The sequence below is a fragment of the Eretmochelys imbricata genome, chromosome 9 (genome assembly GCF_965152235.1).
Source record: "Eretmochelys imbricata isolate rEreImb1 chromosome 9, rEreImb1.hap1, whole genome shotgun sequence".
NCBI lineage: Eukaryota > Metazoa > Chordata > Testudines > Cheloniidae > Eretmochelys > Eretmochelys imbricata.
The window spans coordinates 31,355,268-31,373,888 of NC_135580.1; positions in this window are offsets into that span (position 1 = coordinate 31,355,268).

Here is an 18,621-nt window from a genome sequence, read left to right on the forward strand (position 1 = left end):
TTCAAATTCCGAGCAGCTGGAGAGGTGCAACCCTTGCCTGAAGAGGAGTTTCCTCAAGACGAGACAGCTTCTGTGGTGTATAGTTCAAAAATGAAAAAGTTTAAATTACTATTATTTATACTTCAGTGGCACATGGAGGCCTATCACCCATTGTGGGATTTACTGTACAAAACAACTAAGGATGGTCCCTGCTCAAAACACCTTACAGCCTTTCTTGAATGTTTTCATGATACTCCAAAGTACTGGGATATGAGGTTGTCCTGAAGATGTTTTTTTGCTAACTTCGTGTCCTTATTAAACTCATGATTAATTAAATCCCCACTTTAATAAACTAAAAACTCAAAAGCAGTTCCTGCTGGATGTGATTTGCAAACTTGTCTACACCTCCACTTGATGCAGTTCCTGAAATCCCTTGTTTTTCAGGTTGTACTATAAAGGGTGTGCCAGTGATTGAAGGAGGTCTTTGGCACCTTTTAGACTTTGTCCTCAAAGAAAGTTCATTATGACATTGTGATATTTGTATAATGATCTGATGTCTCCACATGTGGAAGGTGTTTCTGGACTAACTTAATATTTTGCAAAGCACAGAACAACTTAATCAGACTCAGAACAATCCCTTAAAAGAAAGACCACATGCAACTCTACAAGTGATCATTCCAATCCTAGGGTAACCAGCAGACAGATAAGGATTTTTCAAATTTTTTTGAAATCCAATACAGTACTTCTCAAATTAGAGCCCTAGCTATTGACTCAATGCATGGACTCTTTAAAAAAAGTCAATATTATTATTATCAGACTTTGTAAAAAGTGTGCAAATACATTAAAAACTGGGACTGTCTGTCCATTTTTAAGAAATTTAGGAATAACAATTATTTTTCACTAGAATGTAACCTAAACAAAAATTTACCAGAGCCTTTCCCATAGATACTGTATGTTTCACAGTCCAAGGGCAGTACCCACTGATATTTCCATTTTAATTGAATGGGAAAACAAAAGAAAAACAATTGCAGTTCATCAATTGTGGGATTTCTTTCCTCTTTGTCCATATAAAACACAAATGTTAGTTACCTCAATACTTATATTGAAAACAAGTGTAGTGAAGTTTCATTACTTTAAGTGGATTGTGCTTTTATTTATCATGATGTAAGTGAATATTATTTTAATCTAGTCATGTCAAATTTTAATTTAAGTGCTTCTGATGCAAAGAAAAGATGGCTTTCTGTATCCTCAAATTCACTCACTTACAATGAACGTTAGTGTTACTTCCTAACCTGAAAATCCTGCGCTAGTGCATTAGATAACCCAGGAGCACTATCATTTTTATGTTGCCTGCTCTATTCTGACTATGTTTAAGACATACTCTCTACAGTAGTTTTTCTAGGAAGATTTCATTGTGTTTGACATTACATTTCATCAAAAATTTTAGTGGCTGAAATGAAAACACAGAGAACAGCAGTAGAGTGCAAGTGCCTGGAGATCACTGTTACAGGCCAGGTACACAGGCCTCTCCATTCTGCACTAGCTGGGCAGTAGGGTCATATCTTCTTTACATTATGAGCAAGTCATGGTAGAAGTTATTTTATTACTTGCATTTTTGCTGGCTGCACAATTCACACTAAATTTCACAGTTCTCTGTACAAACTCTGAGATAGACATAAGGCATGTTGTTTAGGTACTTACCTCCAAGGTAGGTGAAAGTTTTATATTCTCAGTCTTTTCATAAAGGGCCACTTACCAGAACTCACGAAAATCACAAGCTTAAGCATCACTGGACTGTTTTACTACTAGATTCCCTTTAATCTGATTGAGTTATAAGAGGGCCTTTGGCTCCAAGGTTTGTCTGTCATTGATAAGAAATCAAATCAGTACCCAGGACTTACAAATTTTAGAGTAGCTTCCCTTGATGGAAAGAAAACAAGCATCTCTGTATCTAAGGGTCCAATTGCAGCCACTTTACAGTGATTCAGCTGCTTTAAAGGGGCCATAAAGCTGCCATAACCACTTCAAGGGGCTGTGTAGGTCCAGCACAGGTGGCCCCACACCAATACACACAAAGTCTGTTTGGAGAATGTCAGGGAGTGGGTGAAATCAGCAGGGGCTTGTCAAAGGTGGGAGAGGGAGTGGTGAGTGTGCTTAGAGGTTGTGTTGCTGCTATTTTGGGTGGCTTTGCCGCCCTTTGGTGGCTGTGGGGAGCCACCATAAAGCAAAGCCAATTCCAGGGACCACATTAGGCCCTAGACCAGTCTGAATCCCAGAGGTGTGAATAAAGCTGAGCATACAGCCAGATCTGACCTCCCTCTCCTGGGCTGTGCCTTCTGACCGGCACAGCACAGAATCTGACCCTAAATTCTTAGCAGACACAGCTCATTCATGGTCTTGTCTTACTAATAAAATCATAGACCATAAGCTATAGAAGATATTATATTTCAGAACCCTTTCTGCTTTCAGGACACTGTTAGTGGACACTGATGCTCACCAGTTACTAAATATAGTTTAAGGAATTGAGGTATATGTGTGACATTGCACTCCATATGATTTTATGAAAATACGCTAGTAAGTGTGAATATAATGTAACTGTAATATGCTTCATGCAAAAGGTCTCTTGAAAGGTATCATTACAAAGCTTATAATCTACTGAGTGTGGTCATCCAGTTTGTATAAATGTATCAGTCTTGTATCTGAAACTAGAAATACAAAATATAACTCTGAGGTCCTATTATAATTATGCACGTGTGGGCCATTAATGGTGGTTTGGAATCTTGATGGCTCCCATCAACTAGGACAATTAGTTGTGAATAGCTCTGTTTACTTGCAAGCCTTCCTGTGAGGCAGGCCAGAAAGAATAAAGGCTTGGGGTCTCACAGGACATGTGACCATGTCACCTGGTACTGGAATCCATCTTAAACCTGGGACTTTTCCATTTAGAAGGAGGTGTGAGGACCCAGAGAGACAAAAGATTCCCGCCTTGTTCCAAAGCTATATAAGGGGGTAGAACAGAACAAAGAAGGCTGCAGTCATGAGAAATCCCCTAGCTACCACCTGAGCTGGAACAAGGACTGTACCAGGGAAAGGGATTGGGCCCAGACTAGGAAGGAGTCCAGTCTGTGAAAGAAGCTTATTGGAAAATTTCTGAGGGTGAGATTTTATCTGTAACCAGATTCTAAATGTATTAGGCTTAGACTTGCAAGTTTTGTTTTATTTTGCTTGGTAATTTACTTTGTTCTGTCTGTTATTACTTGGAACCACTTAAATTCTACTTTTTATATTTAATAAAATCATGTTTGCTTTTTATTGAACCCAGAGTTAGTGACTAATACCTGGGGGAGCAAACAGCTGTGCATATCTCTCTATCTGTGTTATACAGCATGGACAATTTATAAGTTTACCCTGTATAAGCTTTATACAGAATAAAATGGATTTATTTGGGGTTTGGATCCCATTGGGAAGTGGGTATCTCGGTGCTGGAGACAGGAATACCTGCTAAGTGGTTTTCAGTTAAAGCCTGCAGCTTTGGGGGACATGGTTCAGACCTGGGTCTGTGTTTATAGCAGGCTAGTGTGTCTGGCTCAACAAGGCAGGGTTCTGAAGTCCCAAGCTGGCAGGGAAAAGGGGCTCAGAGGTAGTCTCAGCACATCAGGTGGCAGTCCCAAGGGGGTTTCTGTGACCCAACCCATCACAATATGAATATATGTTTTAGGTCAAAATAAATAGTTTAGGCCATTCTGATAAATAACGCATCAGCTTCTACTCAAGAAGAACAGGAGGAGTTTAAGTCACAATCAAGGTGCCTGATTCTCCACTGCCTTGCACTTTATGGATTCATTTACAAAGTTAGTGTAAAACGATACCACTGTTATTTGGCAATGTGTTTTATTCCCATTTTGTACTCACTTTAGACAGGGATAAATAGCTACAGTGGAGAATCAGTATTCTTAATATTCTCTGTAAATAAAGCAGGGTATATTTTCTCCATTCAATAAGCCTTTAGAAATCTTTTAATTTTTTAAGCTAAGTCCATAATTGGAGGACTTTAGTAAATGTATAATGTCTTCTAATAACAGAAAATAATGCTTTTTCAGCCAAAGAAATTTCACTTCAGTGTCCTTCATTACTTGTTTGGTTCTCTGGAGGTTCATTTTTTCCAATGAAAATATTGGTGTTACCTATCATTATAGGGATAGTTGTTCTCTAAACTTCCACAGTTTCAGTTACCTTGATTTTCACTGAAGGAAAGACAAGCTCGAGGATCAGCCCTTTTCTTTTTTCTCTGATGTCTTAAAATTATTCATGAAGAATAATTTCAAGGAGCCTATGTAGTATCTTGATCTTTTTATGATCTTAAGATATTTCTATGATCTTAGTGCGTCTGCTGGCAGTTTTAGCCTACTAAGGAGTTATAGATCCTAACTGGAGTTCACTCTGGGGTTTTCTGTGTCTGGTCTGCAGAATTAGTTATAATTCCTCTCAGTCAGTTTTGCCTCTGTGGTTACTTCTTTTATTAGGAACAGGTACAAAGGACAGTTTGATTTGTTGATCATGTTGTTGCTTCTTTCCAGGCATATCAGTTTTCATTAGTATGATACCAAAGCACACCTCCAATAAACTGTACCCTGTGATAAGCTGTAACTGATACATCAAGAAGGGAAAAATCATCTTCATATCTTATCCCCCCTCAATTGTAGACCAACCTACTGGTTTACTGATGTCCGTTTTGTGTTCATGAGACATTTTCTAATATTGTCTGAAGAAGTTATATTGACAAGTGAGTTGACCTGCGACAATACTGGCATACATAAATAATTAACTTTTAATATAAATCATAGAACAAGTTAAATGGCAAAATACAGTCCTGCTGAAATTTAGTTCTTACCTCAAACTGTTCTGAGAGTTCATCTTCAGTTCTTCCACAAGACATCTGCTTTAACTCACTGCTTAGTGAAAAACTCACTTTATTCACAACCTGTCATCTAGAGCTGATCTGAAGCTATTCATTATAATTGTTGAGAGTGACAGCAGTAGTGCAAGATAAAGAGGGCTTCACATGTTTTCTGTTTTGAATATTTGTCCTATAATTCTTCATCTCAAGGAACACTTTTATATTTTCAGTCAGATGATATGTAGGGTTTACCTTCAAGTAGGCATTTCCTAGCAGACATGCCAAACTGGCGGAAAAACTGCAGAAATTGGCGTTCTTTTTGGCTTACTTGGGTTTTGAGTTGCTTGTTGGCTAGTTTTTGGCTTGCTGCTTGTTTGGCTTGTAGCTTGTTCCTTGTTGCTTCTTTTTTTTTTTATCTGCTTCCTGCAAGCAGGGGCAAGCCGGGGAGAGAGTCAGGGGTGCACAGCAGGCCCACCACCACACCAGACTGCACGCAGGGGGGATCTAGTCACATAGAGTTTTGGGGTTTTTAGAGATTGGCTTGTTTTGGCCTTGTTTAGAAATGGGATTAGCTTGATTTTTGTCTTATTGTGAAAGTTGGAGTGCTTATTTACCGCATGAAAGTTGGCAACTGTGTTTCCTAGTATTTATTATAGAAGTGGTTTTCAAATATGGGCCATGGAACTTTTCCTGGTGGTCTTCAGAATTAAATATTTTGAGAACCAGATACAGTACTGGGAATTGGAAGTAGGGTTGGGAGAGGAATTGCTCCAGGAAACTCACTCTTCATACAAAAAAACATATTATGCCAAACTTATTTACTTTAAACAGTATCTTGCTCCACAAGTAGTCCCATAGAAACCACTTGTACTCAGTGTGAGTAATGATATTGGAATCTGGCCTAAAATGTGGTCCGCTGCATGCAAATGTAAAGAAGCACTTTCTATGCTAGTTTTCAAAAACCCAAATTTGATCATATATAGTATGAGATTTTTTTAATGCTCAACTTTATTTATGTCTGTTTTCAAACTCATGTTAGTCTGCATAACAGAAAGAAAAAAGAAAGAAAAGAATGAAAGGGTACATTATATGTTAATTTTAAAATTCTTTCAAAATGTACTTAGACATAAAACATGATTAAAATGACCTAGATCACATCAATCTTCATCATGGAAAATATGATCCTTTTCTCAGTGCATATTTTGTCCAGTTACAGACTGAAAATTTGATAAGAATTATGACAGAATAATAAGCTTATTAATGGACAACTAGAGGCCATATGCTCCAGTTTTTTATGACAGGATGGTCTTTGTGTGGTGCAGAATGGGCAGCTCCCAAAATTGTCAGATATTCCAAGATCCATGCAGATACTGGGAGACATGAGTCCAGAGACCCAATCCCTAAAAACTATTCCCCTAGGAGCCATGACACACACACATGCCCTTCTCAGAGGGGGATTTACTGCTACTTCAGTAGTAACTTCTGTGCAAATTTCTAATTGAGAAACGTGCCAAAAAGAGCAATTGTTCCCAGGTTCTTCTCCTTTCTACATACAGGTCTCTTCACCATAGACCCCGCATTCGCATGGAATGCAAGTGGTGGACCCTTCCTGTTATCTGAGGGCATGCCACAGAGCATCTCTGCTCCCTTCCACCCGCAGCAAGTTTGGGACTTATTCTGTCATGTTTTGTAACTTACCATATTGCATAATGAAGTTAGCATGTGGCCCTGGAAGTGCCACCCAAAACGCTTTCAGTGTGCAGACACATTTGGGAGATGGATGAATCAAGAGATGCATCTCTTTTGCCAGCGAACAGTTATGTTGGCTTGGTGTTTTAATTTTCATGTAATTACATCCCTGGCTGTAGGACAAATGAAAAGATGGAGCAAACAGGAGGCAACATTCCTCTTTTCCTTAAATAATAATTTATTCCCTATTTTAATTGAATTTTATGGAGTCAACATACTGTATATGAAGCAGCATAGCATAGCATTACTGTCACAGTAGCATTTTGATCATAGCAGTTTGGCACGATTCCTCGATACATTTTTTACTCTTAATTGCTGTCTGAGTATCATGCATTTTGAATAGAGCTGATTTGTGTTAGAAGTTGTTTTGCTGAACCAGCATCTCGGCAAATGTGCTTTATTTTTATGTAGGACACATAACTTTGCTGGATATAGCACTGCTGTTGGATAGCAAAATCTACTAAAGCATTTTTAAGTTCTCCTTTCTTTTTCCTTGCACCCTCAAGCTTAGATTAAGGAAGATTCCCCCGCTCTCCCCAAAAGTCAATGTCTCTCTTTATTCAGGTTGCATGTAGATTTTTTTTTCTTTCAATGCCAATAAAGTCTGAATGATTATGTTGTTGGATGAGATCTATTTAATTAGTTTTTGGTGGGAATTCTGTAATATTTTTCAGTGAAAATAGTTTCTTTGCCTTCATATTCAAAACATTATGCAATAATTTTACCATAAAATCTTCAGGGTCTTTTGTTTCAATGTCAGCAATTCTTACACTTTTGTCTGTGATTTTCTATGTTTAGTTCTACAAACATGTATTTTATGGCACTTGATAATGCCCGTTTATCTAAATATATCATTGTCTACTGTGTGAGTTTGGAGTCTTTTATTTTATCTCCATCCCCCCACTCACTTATCAAGCTGCAGACTTTATTTTCCATTCATTGCCATTTTCTTAGGACATTATTGTTTGCTGAAAGTTATCCAGTTCTGTTCTTTCCAGATGGCATTAAAGAACTAAGGGCCAGATCAAACTCCCATTGAAATCAACAGGAGGCTTTTAATCAACTTAAATGGAAGTTGGATTGAATCCTTTGTGAGTTTTTCTGGGCTCCAGTTCTTGCAAAGTGATTCATGCAGATGGACCATGCCTATTGATAGGGTCTATACTCTACAGTGATTCCTTTTCAGAGGTAGGGCCCTATTTTTGTGTGGTTGGTAGGAAAATATGTAGGCCCTGTTGTAAATTTGTTGGGCATGTTTGCTCAGGTGCATCGTTAGATGGTAATCTTATTCGCCCCCCTCCCCCCCCACTTTGGCATGATTTATAATTTATAGTAGTGTTTTTCACACCCTACCTCAATAACAAAATTTGTGGAATTTCCACCACCATGGTAGGACAGTCTTAACTTAAATTAAATCTCACAGTAAAAACATAACACAAACTTTCTGATAAAGAAACACAAATTACAGATGTAAACATGACACACATAGATCAGCTTTAAATGCCAGTCCACAAGCACAGATAATTAGCCTAAATCAATAACAATATGCTCTTTTCCTGTTAAATCGCATATACCTGTACAATATTTTTCTCAAGAAACAGACGTTACAAGTACTTTACCAAAAATGTCTATTGTCATATGGTAAATATATTATCTGATATCTCCTGTGTACCAATATCTCTTAAAAGAACATGTTTAAATACCAAAACCAAGAAAGCATAATAATATATTAAAAGAATAAAATACAATTATTGAAGGGTCAGAATTAAGGTCCTGGTTCTGCAGCTTTTGGTCATGTTGAAGTCAATGGCATGTTTTTTGTGAGCTAAGTGCTACTGATCATGAATGGGGGTTACAGAACTGGGTTCTAAGACTCTTGTGCTTTCTTTATCCTTCAAAAGAATAAAGGCCCAGGTCATCCACAAGAGTGAGGAAAAGGACCACAGATTTCTGCACCAATCCTCTTTTTGTAGCTCACCAAATTAATCGGTTAAGGGCACCAGCTGTGGCTCCAGCACTGCCTCCCCTCTGCTGGCTTCTCATCAGTGTGGAGTTATTGGAGACAATGGAGATTCCCTGCCCGTGGCTGGTCCTGGGACAACGAGGAGGAGAGCATTTGGGTCCATGGTTCAGACTGTATTATCATTTCCAAATAAGTTTCATTGGGCCAGAGGAGGCTCTATACTCTTGCCCACACTTTTCCCAAGCTCACCCAGTCTCCACTCTTTTGGACAATGAAAACCCCAGGCCTAGGAAAAAGCCTTCATGGGATCCAGAGAAGAGAGAACAATGCCATCAAGGCAGCTGACCCCCTCTTCTGCACGAGATGTTGGCGATGACCCAACCCAACGTGTTTGTTTATTACAAGGGCTGTGTGAGATTTATGTCCTTAACTAGTTATTTCCTTGCTTTGAAGTGCTTGGATTTTGTAGACTGTGAGAAGTAAGTACATTGTTGTCACTTAGCAACCTTAACTTTTGTTTGAAAGAAAGAGGTTTTGTTTTTGGAACATTAGCAATAATAGATTGTTATGGGTGTTACTAATATTTCACATTAGGCAACAAATACTTAGAAAACATTTTTCCGCAGATGGAAGCTTTCAGAAATGCTTTAAAGATATCTTCATTATCTAAAGTTATTACTACTTTCAGTGCATTTTATTTTATTGAATTATAAAACAGCCTGTTAAAATAACTTAATTCCATATGTGCTGTATACAGAAATGTATGTGGTCAACAAAAATTACGAGCAAGATTGTGGTGCTCTTGCTTTCCCTGGGTAACATTTGTTATGCAAGTTCCTGTTGACTTCAACGGGCTACTCACATAGTAACAGAGAGACGAGGAGTACTTGTGGCACCTTAGAGACTAACAATTTTATTTGAGAATAAGCTTTCCTACTCCTCATTCTTTCTGCTGATACAGACTAACTCGGCTACCACTCTGAAACCTGTCACATAGTAACCACTCTCGAGAATGAGGAGCTCAGTCTAGCCCTGTGTTTTTTACTAGATTGTGTCCCAGCTGTGGAACTAGACCTTCTCTTAAATAAAAAGCTTTACTCATCATACTATAAACTGTAAAAGTCTTAATATAATAAACCACACTAGTGCAATGGTGACTTTTGTATTCTGTTAAATAAAGCTGCTATTAATATAAATGAATCTGGAAGTGACTATGGAAATATATTGCTATGGTAACTGTGATCCACAACAGCAGCTGTTTGCTTTTTGTTGCTATTGCACTTGAACAGATTTAAAGATGACAATATCTCTTTTTTTCCCATTTTAATGTGTCCAACCTGCAAAAATAAATAAATCAACACTTCCAATGTTACACACATATAGAAAATGAAGCCAAGCTACAGTTTAGGTTTATTTATCCTTTCAAGTTTTACAGTCTGATGAAATATGTCAAAACTATTTTATAAAATTATTTAGACTGCTTCAAATTAGTAACATTTGAATCTGTGTACTTTTAAAAATACTACAGTCTTGAAATTTGGAAAGCAGATATTTAGTATCTTAACCTTATGTCTTTGTTTAAGAACTTATTGCAAGTTGTGTACTCAGTTTAATAAGAACAGCTCCAGATCGAAATACAAACATTGTAATACACGTAGATTTTTCTGTTAATTTCTTCTGCCTATATTCAGTTAGTGGAGATTTGTAGAAGATTATATATTAAAATCAGAATAAATGACTGATCCGCACCACTTATGTGCTTAGTGTTACACACATGATTAGTTCATGGGATTACCCCTTGCATAAAATTAAGCATGTGGATTGGTGTATGCAAGATTGGGGCTCAGTCTGGACTAATTTTTACATTGAAGACTATTGGGTTTGTTGTTAGTTGTGACCCTAACAGACCTCAACGCTAACTGTCAGAGGGCCCACAATATTGTAACTCATATCAGGCCTGATACATTCACTACACCCAACACAAGTAATATTTGTCCAAAAGGTAACTTGTAAGATCTCAGGTAAACTGGCAACACGCTGGTCAGGGATATCATTGCATGCTGTATATATGGGTGGTGTATAAAGAGTTATGTATGTGTGCTGAAAATATGTTCTCAAAATGTGTTTTGGACATAGTAAATAAATCAAGCCTGCCTTAGACAAAGGAATGAGGATTTAGCTGTCTGACTGACTTGATTACAGGCAGAGGACAATGAAAGTACATTTACATATCGTGTAAACAAAGCCATCAAAATAACAAACAGCAGCTTAGTTAAGACACCAGGAGACAGAGTTTGCACTCCCAGCAGGTCTTTCTGGCTCTTGAGGTAAAAACAATGGATTCTGGGAAATATAAAGGGAGCAAAAGATATTCTAGTTATCCATCAATTAGGGAACAAAGGGGACAGGACCCTCTGCCTCCAATAAGATTGGATCCTCTACCAGGAGTTGCTGGGGATGCTATTAGCTTGAGGTAAGCGAAAAAGCTGTGTAGACAAAGACGTAGCTTGCTAGAATTACATTTTAGGCACTTGAAAGTATGTTATTTTTGTTTTGTTTATAACCATACCTGTCTTTCTTTTGCTTAGTATCACTTACATTTCTATTCTTTATTCATAAACGTATTCTTATTTTACTGTAAACCACCCCAGTGCTGTTATACTGAAGTAAAGAGTGAGTCCTTGGGTAACCCAGCAGACTGGTGTGTGCACTGTCTGTCTGATAGCAGACTTTGGGGGTACCTAGTCCTATACTTCATCCACTAGACCATGCTCCCTTTGAAGTTATGAAATAAAAATAAGGTATTTAATCTTACTTTATTACCTGTCTCTCAATAAAATTGAAATAAATGCAAATATTTGAAAGTTGTTGGCAGATCTACTATTGTGTGTTTACAGAACATTTCATTTTTAAAGGCTTGATCTAGAGCATGAGTAGAAGGATTCACATAATTGATTTCATGTCAATTTATTGACAAGTTTTTCTACAAAGCTAATTGAGAGTTTCCCACCACTGAGATGAATTTTCTAAAGGATGAAAAACAACTTCTCTTTATTGGACTTTGCTAACTTTCGACAGTATGAAATAAACTCAAATATTGGTCTCATTAAAATTAAGTCAGACTGGAAGAAGTGAAGAAAGAGTTGTTGACTCTGAAAACTACTCTTTTCATCAGAGTAATGAAATGCAGAACTTGACTTAGAAAGTTAAAAATAGAAATTTCTACCACAAAGCGCTCTATCTTTTAATAGTTGGCTTCTCCCACCCTCTCTTTAATCTGGGCTTGTTTCTTATGGAATGTCTTGTACAGACTAAAGAGAAATGTTTTTAATGGGCTTCACTTGCAGAAATGTTCTTAAAGCTAGACCGGTTGTTATAGTTGAAAGACAGTATTCAAAGGGAAAGAGAGGAAATAAAATGTGCCATCTTGTTATACAAAACATATGCCAGAACAATGTAGAACAGTTAATAAAAATGATAGTATCTAGAAATATAAATCTAATTAAAAATGAATTACAATAAATATAAGTTTTTAATAGAGAGCTGAAAATGGGACAGTTAATAGGTTACAGACTGACAGAAAGACAAAGATGAAACAGTATGTACTAAACAGCTAAGAGATTTAACTTTAACAGTGCAATGAGAAAGGGTATAGTAAGGAGAATCAATCTTGAGCAAAATGAATAAAATGTGAAGAACAATACAGTCAAAACATATGAGTATTGGCTCATGAATGAATTTGAAAACTAAGATCTCTGTCTGAGGTCCATAGGCAAGGATACTTCAATGGCAGTTTACCTAAGTAAGGTCCCTCTCCAGCCCTGCACTCACCCGCTGACTCCCAGACCCTTGAGCTGACTCCAACTCAGCTTTGACCTTTAGCTTGTTTCCGGATTCTGACTATCTGATTTGGACCCACAGCCCAGGCCCTACTCTATGTCCTCTTCGACTCTTGGCACCTGATCTCAACCACTGCTCCAACCACCAGTCTTGACTGCCTAGAACCCCTGGCCTGACACACTGGAAAAGTTCTTGATGCCAGGGTTTTCTGATGATTTGGAATTGACTTTAATGGAGAGGCTGGGAAACTATTCCCATCAAATGACATTGTCATAAATGGAATTACCATCCCCACAATTATCCTGGGTGACCCCACACACCCCCTTTTGCATGGCTTATGAAACCATATCCTGGTCTCAGAGGGCCTGGCAAAAGAAGGTTCAATTATATTCTCAGCAGGTGCAGAATGGTGGTTAAATGTACATTTCACTGAAATCCCCCTGGCTCTGTTTACAGACACGTTTGGTTGCCTGTGTCATCAGTGCTGTCTGTGTTATTGTGGCTTGCCGTGCTCTTTGTAATTTGTGTGAAGCCAAGGATGAGCCATTTGCCGGTGAATGGAGCTAGGACAGTAATGGATTGCTGAACCAGTACACTCAGCCAGAAAGTGTACCTATCACAGCTAGAGCAGAATGCACCCAGGCAACAGAAATACAAGGTGCTCTGTGCCCTACATTAGGGACTGGCATGGGCCAAAGAGAGGGAGAATAGTAAATTTATGAATATTTTTGTACAGTAATGCTTACAGTACATGAGGTCCTGTCACATCACACAGTGAAAAGTTGAAGGGATGGGGGGGTACTGTCACTTTATGCAGTGAATGAGGGAGTTGATTGTTATGAATTTTTCTGGTGGATGAGATGACTGTTTATGAAAGGGGGACTGCATTTACATTATGGATTGTTGTATATAGCTGTATTGAGAGATTATGTTTAGATAAAACTTCCACATTTTGCCTTACCATGTGTTTATCTATGTTATTCAAAATACATGTGATGTAGTGATTGCAATGCACTTTCTTAAATAAATAGTAGCCTTTGTGAATATGGATGTTACTAAAAAAAAATGCTATCATAACCAGACTGTACTTGACTTGCATCCCCTAAAGGTCACCTCTCTTGTCAGAAAAGGGGTCAGCAAGATCAAGAGTATTGCCTCAGAGTTTAATGATGCTTATAGACATAAGTGAGACAAAAGTGACTGAATAAAGGAGAAAGAAAATTAGAAGTAAAGAAATCAATAAATTAATCTTCATTAATATTAAAACCACTGGTGACAAATATTGGCAGGAAAAAAAGCCCAGTTGTGGAACAATAATCAGAAAATTCATTAAGAAAGAGGTTTAAACAGTCAGGGCCTGGTCCAAAGCCCATTGAATTGTCTGATAATTGACAGCTAATTTACATTTGTTAGAAAGGGAAAGCTGAAAGAAAAGATGCCCTTTAAAAAGGGGGAAAAAAACATTGAATTTGTCTCTTGAAATAACGGCAACACAACCACAACCACTGCTAGAACAGGGATAGTCAAGAAAGACGTAGGGGATTAACAGCTTGAAAGAAAGTGTAGAATCTTCCTGCAGTTTCAGCCAAGCATAAAAATCAATAGTATTATAAAACAGAAATGATTTCTTCTTTCTATAAGTGCTATTATAGTGGTCTATGGTATAGTTACACCTTTACGCATAGATTAGTCTACAGACTCAGTGTCCAATGTTGTCTTATATACCTGGCAAGTTTAATGAATGTTGAACGTACTACATGAAGTTAGTTTATTTTGGATTACACAGTTATTGTAGTACATTAACAATAGGAAAGAAGGTGTTAAGATAAACTTCTATTGAAACAGGAGCAGTAATCCAAAAGTGGAGAAACCAGCATAGGGACTAAATTATAGATATTACAGTGAGAAAAACAAAGATGAGATCACTACAGATTGATAAGTACAGCACAAGGCAATAGGGCAGAGGGGAGGAATTAGCCATTGATGGGATGAGAAAGAAGAGAAAGTGATAAAACTGACTGAATTTGAATTCAGTTATTATAACTGAGAACTGAGGGACAGGGAGAGGGGAAGGAAGGAATAAAGGATAAAAAGAAAAATTAAAAATATGAGTCCGAGGACATGAATAAGACCAGCAGTATAAAATGGCACACTAAAGTTTATGGAAAATTTTAGCAGCATATCCATTAATCACCATAACACCATGACAGAGGAGATCATTTCATCACTTTGTTCAAATACAGCACTCAATCTTGCACATGCTCCATGCTCAGAACTCCCATTAAAGTGAGTTGAAATCATATATCGAAAAGCAGTACTAAAAGAAATGTAGATTCAGAAGTATGGATCCAAAGCCAACAGACGTGCAAGTCCATGGATCAGACTGTGTGCAAAATGATGGACAGGAAGAGAGGTTTGATTTATCCTCTTTCTCTCTCTCCCTTTTTACACATGGTTTCAGGAATTTACTGAGCAATCTTGCCTTTTATTAATTTGACAAATATCCAGAGGCTCGTAGGGATTGGATGCCACACAAAGAAAAAGTGTTACTGTTATTTATTTTATTATTGTTTTTTAATTAAAAAATTCAAAGGAAAGGAGGAATACTGCTGGACAAGGTACAACAGTTGGCCCACAATGACAATGACGTTGCTAGTGATTGAAATGTTGCAATCTTTGTCTGGACTTTTGTAAATACTGCTGTCCTCTTGTGTGGTCTATTTATTTGCTCATTGCTGGACTGTAAAATGCTGAACTACTTAATACTGGATAAAAGCTGTTGAGGAGTTTATTAATTTTATTTGTTCCTTATTCAAGATACAGAGATCGCAAGGTTGCTTTTATATATTTAATTATACCGTATCTTTTGTCTAGATTCTAAAACAATTTAATAGACATTTTAATATGTTATCATGATCATTTATAGTAAAATAATTGAAATAAAACAAACTTAATGTTCCTGAATATGTTGACCTAAGTGACTGGCCCAAGTCATTCTGACAGTCAAAATATCTATACCATAATATATAAAAGTGAACCAAGTAGTAAATTATTGATTAGATACAAAGATTTTATTGCCAGTGGTATTCATCAGTTATTTCTTTTTTTCACTTTATATTGTGATTCTTAAAGATATTTCTTTTTTAAGAGTTATTCTTGCTCTCCTAAGCTCAGTCTTTGGCCTGGTGATACTCTAAACGAATGATAAAAAAGAATGGCCTCCAAGTGAAGGTTGCATAAAAGGTATATATTGCATGGCAAAGGAATCTGTCTCAATATCTGTATGTCAAATAGCTGGCTGGTTGTAGTTACCCTTATTATTGAAACTCTGGATCTACTTTTCTTTAATTTGAAAAATATACATATTTTTAAATATGAATCCAGTTCAAGACAATCTTGCATAGATAATTATAATGTAAAGAATCTGACTTAAAATGCCAAGATTATGTGATATCACCGGGTGCTCAACACTTGTGAAGAAAATCAGTGCACCTTTGTTAGGTACCAAAATGTAGGTAGCAGGTTTTAAAATATTGTTAACTTCTGTGGGACAGGACTTCAGATGTTCTAAATAATCATAGCTTCATTAACTTCCGTTGACTAAATGGCACTTCCAACTTAATCATGAGTGATTTCAATGGCACTATGACAATTTACACGAGCCGAGCATTTGCCTTGATACCTCTTCTCACCTCTCATTTCTGTATCATTCATTTGGCACCAGTAGAAGAAGGGGAGAAGAAAAGGGCAGAAGAAGGGGCAAATGGGTGAATGGAGAGGCGATAAACTACAAAGTGGGAGGAGACTGTAGAGTCATTATAAGGCAAGAAATTAGTTAAGAGTAGTGAAACAAGCTTTTTGGTGATTTCTTAGTGTCAGGAAATATTATTTCTAAGCAGTGTAGACATATAGTCTGGGTAAAACTTACCCTCAACAGGAAATATCTTTAACAGCCCACATAGCTCTTAAAATTTTATTCTGAAGCGTCTGAGAGTCGTATGCCATAGTACACATCTGTCTTTGCTCACTGATCTTCAGACTAGTGGCTAGTTGAATGTTGCACAATTTTCAGGGGCCTGAGACTGTTTTCAGTTATCTTCATTTTATTTTGAAGGCGTTTGTTTTTATTACTCCTATAATCAATGCACAAGGGTACTCTCAAGGAGCTGCAGTCTCTGAAAGTCTAAAGGCAGTGTTTTCAGACTTATTGTAAATGAATGATATTGCTATCAATCTTCTCCACAGCATTCTTCCTGGAAGGAAACAGACACAGATAACTTTTGGAAACTAAACTCATTGAAGGAACGAACAAGGAAATAGGATTGAGGCAATGTCATCATATATTTCATTTGAGCTGGTTTGGGTTGAAAAGTGGTACTACTGTCCAAGTGTCAGATCCATCAGGCACTTTTCAATATCACAGTTTTTTATTTTTTCTGTCTGCAGAAGATTTTAGCAGCCCACTCACAGAAATGTAAATGAAAACACTTTACTGTGTATAATGTACAATCTAAGTGGATTTAAATTCTAATGGGACAGTCACATTGCATCCAGAAGCTCAGCATATATGTCAAAGAGAGGATTGCTTAATTCACCTATAACTGAAATGCTGAATTAACTAGGACACTGGGGCTCATGCCCATCTGCTGTTTATATATGTATTAAAAAAAAAGCCAAAGGATTTTAAATTAAGGCTGCAATTGTACATCTCATCCAAAAAAGGCACCTCCAGCAACTATCCCCCATATTCAGTCCTGATTAGAGGAAAGTGCTACCAACTGAATCAATAATGCCATTTCCAATAGCCCCTCGGTTTCCCAGAAAAGTTTTCCATTCAAATACTGAACAGTCCCTGCTTGGTTTCTGAAATCTAACTCCAGATCAAAAAGCCTGGGGCGGTGTGGCTGTTGACATGTAAATGTGAAAGCAAATACCGGTCTATTTCGTGATTTACTATCCAAAGCAGCTTCCTTCTAGAACTTTGAGGATATAGCAGTGAGAAGCAGTGTTGTAGAGCATTTTTCTATTGATTAAAATGACATATTTTCCAGGTTCACCAATCATTCACGCTCCAAAGCTAGTTTAATGGTAGTTCCTCTTATCAATTGTTGATACAACTTGTGCTAGACAGATGATTTAAAAAAAACAGACGGGAAAAGAAAAAAAAAAAAGCAATGGCCTGCCCAAGTTAAAACATCAATAGTTTCATCCTGTGATTTTGAATCAATTTCTGCAGACAAGGTCAGTTAAGTTACATACTTTCGGTGCTTTACTCTGGCTCACAATCTGCTGGTTATAATGCAAGAACTCAGGGGCTTAAATAGATTTTTTTCTGGCATGGACTGCCATCTGGCACCAAACGCAATCTTATAAATACTGTTCCTCTGCTCTGCTTTTACAGAGCTAGTGATGACATAATTGCAAGTTTTGTCAATTTTCAGTAACAGAGTTAGTTTGATAGTACCTGTCTGTACAAAAGGTATTGAAGTCTATGTTGCCAGAGGCAGATGCTTTGCAATCCAAAACTTCAAATTATAATTGCAGCTTCCATGCAGGAAAATTCTCTAGCAAAGGAAGTGCTGTGTAGTTTCATTCCTTTGCAATACAATTAAAAGCTTAGCAGGATTCATTTTCTTTGCATGAGGAATTGCATTCATGGTGGCTTCTCTCTTAGTATTAAATGAAATATTACTTTAAGTGACAATTGAGTGGATTTGTATTACTGGGCCACATTCTGATTTAATTTACACTGGTGCAAAAGAGATTGGAATCTGATTTTAAGAACTGAAGCACTAATTGAATGAGTACCACATGGCACGTGCTACATATGCTTTCTCAAACAGCATTACCAAGTCATCTTAGTGTTGACATGCTACATACTTGGGTCTCTTTTGCCTACCATTCCACATTGTGCAGTAATATTGTGGTGTGCACAAATAGGGACACAGATGAGATAATTTAATTCTTTCATTTGTGACCCAAGTCAGAAGTTGACGTTAGGTCTCCAGAAAGGAAAGGCTAGTGAACCATCCTACTGCACCACTTAGTCCCTTTCAATCAACTTTTCAAAGCTTTTGCTGAAAGTTTCAGTTACTATGTTGAAAATCTCCTTTCCTGACAGCATGTAGGCATTGACCTCATTGGGAAAATAAGATGGCAGAAATTCTGTGATAAGGGCAACATTATTAGTGAA